Source organism: Lethenteron reissneri, chromosome 68 (assembly GCF_015708825.2).
Source record: "Lethenteron reissneri isolate LAM-NWPU_2019-01 chromosome 68, ASM1570882v1, whole genome shotgun sequence".
Classification (NCBI taxonomy): Eukaryota; Metazoa; Chordata; class Hyperoartia; order Petromyzontiformes; family Petromyzontidae; genus Lethenteron; species Lethenteron reissneri.
In genome coordinates, this window is record NC_083846.1 from 143,396 (window position 1) to 149,738 (window position 6,343).

Genomic DNA, 6,343 nt, shown 5'->3' on the forward strand with positions numbered 1-6,343 from the left:
CCCCTCCCTCCCCCCTCCCCTCCCCTCCCCTCCCCCCTCACTCCCTCCCCTCCCCCCCTCCCCCTCCCCTCCCCCCTCCCCCCCCTCCCTCCCCCCCTCCCCTCGCTCCCTCCCTCCCCTCGCTCCCTCCCTCCCCTCCCCTCATTCCCTCCCCTCCCCTCACTCCCTCCCCTCACTCCCTCCCCTCCCTCACTCCAGCCAACACATCCCATGTCATCCACTTTCATCCCCTTCAAACGCACACTATGTCCGTCCATCACCCACTCTCCCCGTCAGCCAAAGATCCCCCGTGTAGCCTCTCATCAGACTGTCGGGGCAAGTTCTGTTAGCAAGCAGCGCCTAGCAAGGCTGGGAACTCGCAAAAGGGGGTGGGTGGCCAGCACCACGCCCGGCCGCCTTTGTCTCCCCAGTGGCGATGTTTTCACACCGCACCAGGTATTAATTTGAGGCTGAGTCGACCTAGGGGAGGCCCAGCACCGGTTCAGATAACCGTCACCGGCGTTGGTGGCCGTGAGCGGGAATCGAACTCGGGTCGCCGGTTCGTGCTCGGCGCGCTCACCGCTGCACCACCGCTCGGTCGCTCTCCTCCCTCCCTCCGTCCGTAACCCCTCGCCGTGCCCCAACAATCGGTCCCCCGTGTGACCTCTCCCCCCCCCGCCCCCCCCCCCCCAGGCGTTTGTGATCTCGACCACGTCGGACTTCATCCCGCGGCTCGTCTACCTGTACATGTACAGCGCGGACGGCTCCATGCGGGGCTTCGTGGACCACACGCTGTCGCACTTCAACGTCAGCGACTTCGCCGAGGGCACCGGGCCGGCCGGCGACGTGGGCACGGGGAGCGACGCGCAGGTCCTCCCTGCAGGTCGGCCGCTCGTCGTCGTCGTCGTCTGTCGTGTTGTCATTGTCGGGTTATCGTCGTTGGGCCCTCGTCGTCGAGTTGAGAGGGTAGCGATGGTGGGGGAAGCCATATTTTCTACGTTATGTTGTCGTTGAATGGTTGGTGATGGGGTGGGTGGGTTGGTTATTGGGCGAGTTGGTTTGAGTAAGTTGGTGGGTGAGTGGGTGGGGTGGGCGGGCGGGCAAGTGGGTGGGTTGGTTTGAGTAAGTTGGTGGACAGGCAAGTGGGGGTGGGCGAGTGGCGAGCGGGTGGGTGGGTTGGTTGAGTAAGTTGGTGGACAGGCAAGTGGGCGAGCGGGCTGGCGAGCGGGTGGGCGGGCAAGTCGCCAACGTCGCCTCTGCGTCTCCCCGCGTGTGACGCCGCTGCTCAGACACGGCTCCGTGTGCATCCCGACCGCAGTACTAACTTGCGGTGTTGTGGTGGCGATTGTGGTGGTGGTGGTGGCTGCCGGCGGGGGCGGTGCAGGTACAAGGACTACCGTGACCCCGCCGGCTCGGAGCGAGCGTACGACACAAACAAGCAGTACTGGGCCGTCATGGCCGCCCGCCTCGCCTTTGTCATCATCTTCCAGGCGAGCAGCTTCCCCGCACCATAGCACCCTCACCACACCCTCACCGCACCCTCCCGCACCCACCCCGCCGCTCCCTCACCGCCGCTCACCACACGCTTGCTTGCTCGCTCAACCGCTCACTCGCAGCACATTCGCTCGCCTGCTCATTCACCCGCTCGCTCATTCACTCGCTCGCCACTCACCCACTCACCCGCTCACTCACCCGCTCGCTCATTCACCCGCTCGCTCATTCACTCGCTCGCCCACTCACTCACTCACCCGCTCATTCACCCGCTCGCTCATTCACTCGCTTGCCCACTCACTCATTCACCCGCTCACTCATTCACTCACCCCTCGCCCACTTACCTACTCACCCGCTCACTCACTCACCCGCTCATTCACCCACCCCTCGACCGCTCGCCTGCTCATTCACCCTCTCGCTCATTCACTCGCTCGTCCACTCACCCGCTCACTCACCCGCTCGCTCATTCACTCACCCGCTCGCCCGCTCACTCACCTGCTCACTCCCCTGCTCGCTCGTCCACTCACTCACTCACCCGCTCGCTCGTTCACTCAATTCATCTGTGACCCACTGCCCGTAACATTCACATCTCGCCTTGGGGGGGGTGGCCCTCTAGCTGCCTAGCATCACCTTCACCCCAATCCTGCCGTGACCACCCTCCACCCTCTACCCCGTCTCCCACAGAACCTCGTCATGTTCCTGAGCAACGTCCTCGACTGGCTCATCCCGACATCCCCAAGGACATCGCGGACTGCCTGAAGAAGGAGCGGACGCTCATCGTCGCCACCTTCCTCAAGGAGGAGCAGGAGAGATGCAGCTCCTGGGGAACCTGGGCCAGAACAAGGACGGAGGACGCGAGAGGCGAGGTGGAGGAGGAGGAGGTGGGGAGGAGGAGGCGGAGGTGGCGACCCGCTCGAATCGTCCCAGCGGGAACTGGGGGACTCGTCGCGGGAGGGAGCGGAGAGGGCCAGCAACCAGCAGCACAACGGCAGCAGCGTGGGGGCCGGGCGCGAGCGGGCGGAGAGCCCCGCCGGGGGGAGGGCCGGGGGGGGCTCGAGCCGGCGGAAGGGGGGGTGGGGGTCGACGAGCGGGGGGGGCACCGCCCGCAACGCCTCCTGCAGCGCGCAGCACACCGTTGTGTAGGGGCACGCACGGACACACGCTCAGGCACGGACACACGCGCAGGCACGGACACACACGAGTGGGCATGGGCACAGACACGCACGGACACACACCACACGCACGCACGCAGGACACGCACGGGACACGCACACGTGTGTGCGTGCGTGTGATGGGAATCATGCATGTCGGGTGTGTGTGTGCGTGTACTTGGTCTGTGCGTATGTTGTGTGCCTGTCTGCGTGTGTGCGCCTGTGTTTTGACTGCGAGTGGTTGGGAGTGGTGCATATACCACGGAGTTTGTGTGGTGCATACAGGTGGTTGGGTGCGCGGTGCAGTTTGTTAGCGAGCAGATTGCCCGTCGCTTAGAAGCGAGATTCTAGATCCACGTTCTCACAAAGCGGTACCGAGTGTATCGACCACCGAGTCACGATGGGTTTTTCTGGATTTGAACGCTCCACACAACCTGAGGAGTCTGAGAGGCCGAGCCACCGTCACCCGACGCCCGCCACGTGGTTCCCAAAGTAAAAAAGAAACATACGTACCGGCGCGTGCTACAGGCGCGCGCACGTTTGTAAACATGCGTGTGCGTTTCCAACCGAATTTAACATTGACCCAACGTTGGCCCAAACGTTGGTTTCACTTCTGGTTTGTGAAACGTGACGCCGTGGAAGAGGAGGCCAAAGTATACCCCTCCCCCCCCCCCCCCCTAAGAGAGGCCTCTGGTAGGCCCCGTCCAGTGGAGCGATTTTCGTTCTGGTTGTAAACCCGCGCGTTACCCCCACCAGAGACAAAGCAGCTCCCCCGTGTAGCCTTCACCGACTCGTTGGGGCAACGACGACACAGCAGCCGCCATTAGCCACGAAGTGGCGGTGACGTCACAACAACCGCGGTGACGTCACGGCCGCCTCACCCGCCGCCGCACGTGACGTGCCGCCCGACCGATTGTGGTCAATCCCTCGTTGTTCACGCGGCTGGGTGGACAGAGGCGACGCGGTGGCGGTGGGTGGTGTGGTGGGTGGTGGTGGTTGTGGTGGTTGTTGTCGGGGTGGTGCATCACGATGCGTGCGCCATTGCCCCCACCGACGTGCAAATCCGTTCCAGACGGTCGCAGAAGCGCGCGTCTGAAAGCGCCGCGCGAAGCGGTGGCCGTCTTTGTTTCAGTGGTTATCCAAAAGTGTAGTGTGTAGTGTAGGTAGCGGGTAGTGTGTATATAGCGCCGCGCGATACGGCGATCCGCTTTGTTTTCGATAGGCCGAGCTAAAAGCCGCCGCTGCTGCTGCGGCGAGGATGAGGGGAGATGGGTTTATAGCTCCCTTGACGGGGGACGCGTTCAGCAATCATCGTGTGCGCGTGTGGCGCGATTTGTACTTAATGTTTCGCGCGTGTCACGGAGTCCGTTTCAAGTTGACTTACCTGGCTGAGAAGGACTACTCGAGAGAGAGACCCCGGGGTAAGGATTGGTGGAGGTTCTCATTCCTCAAGAGTTGTCACCAAGATCACCAAATTGTCAGGGGGCAGAACAAATGAAATGCGGCAACTGCGATGAAGCGAATTGAAGTCCCGTCGCACGCGTGGGCTGGGTGGGTGGGTCGTTCGGCCACGCGATGTCGAGAGCGGTCCATCGGAGCGCAGTGGCAGTTCTCAACGTTTTGGAAACGTCAAACGGACGTAGCAGGTGACTCGCGCTCACTGGCAAGCAGACACGAGTTACGGGCAATGCTAGTCTCCAGGCAATGCTAGTCTATGGACAATGCTAGTCTCCAGGCAATGCTAGTCTATGGACAATGCTAGTCTCCAGGCAATGCTAGTCTATGGGCAATACCCGTCCATGAGCGAGCCAATGCGAGTCTGTGCTGACGACGGCACGGAGATGTACGTGGTGGGAGGGTGGGTGGGGGTGGGAGGGTGGGTGGGGGTGGGAGGGTGGTGGGGGTGGGGGGTGGGTGGGGTGGGAGGTGGGTGGGGGTGGGAGGGTGGGTGGGGGTGGGTGAGTGGTGGGGGTGGAGGGTGGGTGGGGTGGGAGGATGGGTGGGGGTGGGAGATGGGGGGTGGTGATGGTGGGGTGGGTGATGGGTGGGGGGTGGGAGGGTGGTGTGGGTGGGAGGGTGGTGGGGGTTGGGAGGGTGGGGGGGGTGGGAGGGTGGGTGGGGTGGGAGGATGGGTGGGTGGGAGATGGGGGGGTGGGAGGATGGGTGGGTGGGAGATGTGGTGGGGTGGAGGATGGGTGGGGGTGGGAGGGGTGGGTGGGGGTGGGAGATGGGTGGGTGGGGAGAGGGTGGGTGGGGGTGGGAGGGTGGGTGGGGGTGGGAGGATGGGTGGGGTGGGAGGATGGGTGGGGGGGGGTGATGGGTGGGGTGGTGGATGGGTGGGGGTGGGGGTGGGTGGGGTGGGGTGAGTGGGTGGGGGTGGTGGGAGGTTGGGGGTGGGAGGGTGGGGATGGTGCCGCGTGCGATGCGAGATGGAGGATTTTGTCGTCTCGGGAATGAGCGGACCCAGTGTCGGGATCCTTGGCGGCTTGAGGTTCTAACCCCCTCCCCTCCCACCCTCATCGCCTCGCTCGAGATCTCCCGTCCTGCCAATGTCCCCGTCTCACGCCACCTCGTCTCTGTCTCCCTCCCTCTCCTACAGCGTTTGAATCGGGGGCGAGGAGAGGGGGTGTTGCCTTCTACCCACCCCCCACTCGCCCACTCCTCTAACACTTACCATCACGAGGACCCTTACTGGGGGGAAGGGGGTCGGATTGGGGGGGGGGCACAGCCCCTCCACCCCTCCCCCACACCTACCTCGCACGCACGCACCCCACCCACCCTTGTCTCGCAGCTCAGCAGCAGGGCAAAGGGCTGGCGTCGCCCTCCTGTAACCCCTTCACTGGCTCGCAGGATGTGGCCAGGTGCGGTTTACTGGTGCGGCCTGCAGGTGTTACAGGTGTAGGCTTCAGGTGTACCAGGTGTGGCCAGGTGTGACGTCTGGGTTAACGGATTACAGGTGTAGGCTTCAGGTGTGCTCTCGTGTGTATTACCGGTCTGGACTCATGATGTAGGGCTTTACAGGTGTAGGTGCAGAGGTATGGCCAGGTTGTAATTCCTGGTAAGGAATGTAGCGCTACAGGTACGACCAGGTGTATGCTACGTAGCTGCAGGTGTAGTATACGGTTCCGCGTTATAAGCAGGGCTCCCCGTTTCACGCTATTACTGGAATGCCGATAGCGAGGTCGGCTGGCCGGCTGCCTGGCGAGGAGGTTGATTTGCTACAAGATACTCCGATCCATAACAGCCCTAATTAATTGTGTATCCTATAGCAATCCCATATTGCACGGCTTTGGGACAACGTAAATTGGAGGATGTGGCGCGCGATAATCATCCCCCTGGGGGCGGGGGGAGGGGAGAGAATGTTCCGTACTTCCGAGTTTCAGCCTCGATTATAGCAGTGTGTGCCCAGGTGTGTCCCCAGGTGTCTTCAGGTGTACGCCCCCAGGTGTGTGCCCAGGTGTGCATCCAGGTGACTTCAGGTGTGTGTCCCCAGGTGTCTTCAGGTGTACGCCCCCAGGTTGTGTGTCCCTAGGTGTGTCCCTAGTGTGTCCGCAGATGTGTGTCCCGAGGTGTGTCCCAGGTGTGTGTTCCAGGTGTGCCCTCTAAGCGCATTCGCTGTGCAGATCTCGCTGTTATTCCAGTTTGGCTGATATCTGATTTCCCCCCCCCCCCCCCCCACTTTCCACCAATCCCCCCCCCCCTCCAATCCTGCCCAGCACCCC

At 62.9% G+C, this 6,343-nt stretch overlaps 1 pseudogene; it reads left to right on the top strand.

The window, feature by feature from the left end:
- The window catches only part of LOC133360286 (anoctamin-1-like), an 8,063-nt pseudogene extending 1,969 nt beyond the window's left edge, over window positions 1-6,094 (top strand).
- The last annotated feature ends 249 nt before the right edge of the window (window positions 6,095-6,343 follow it).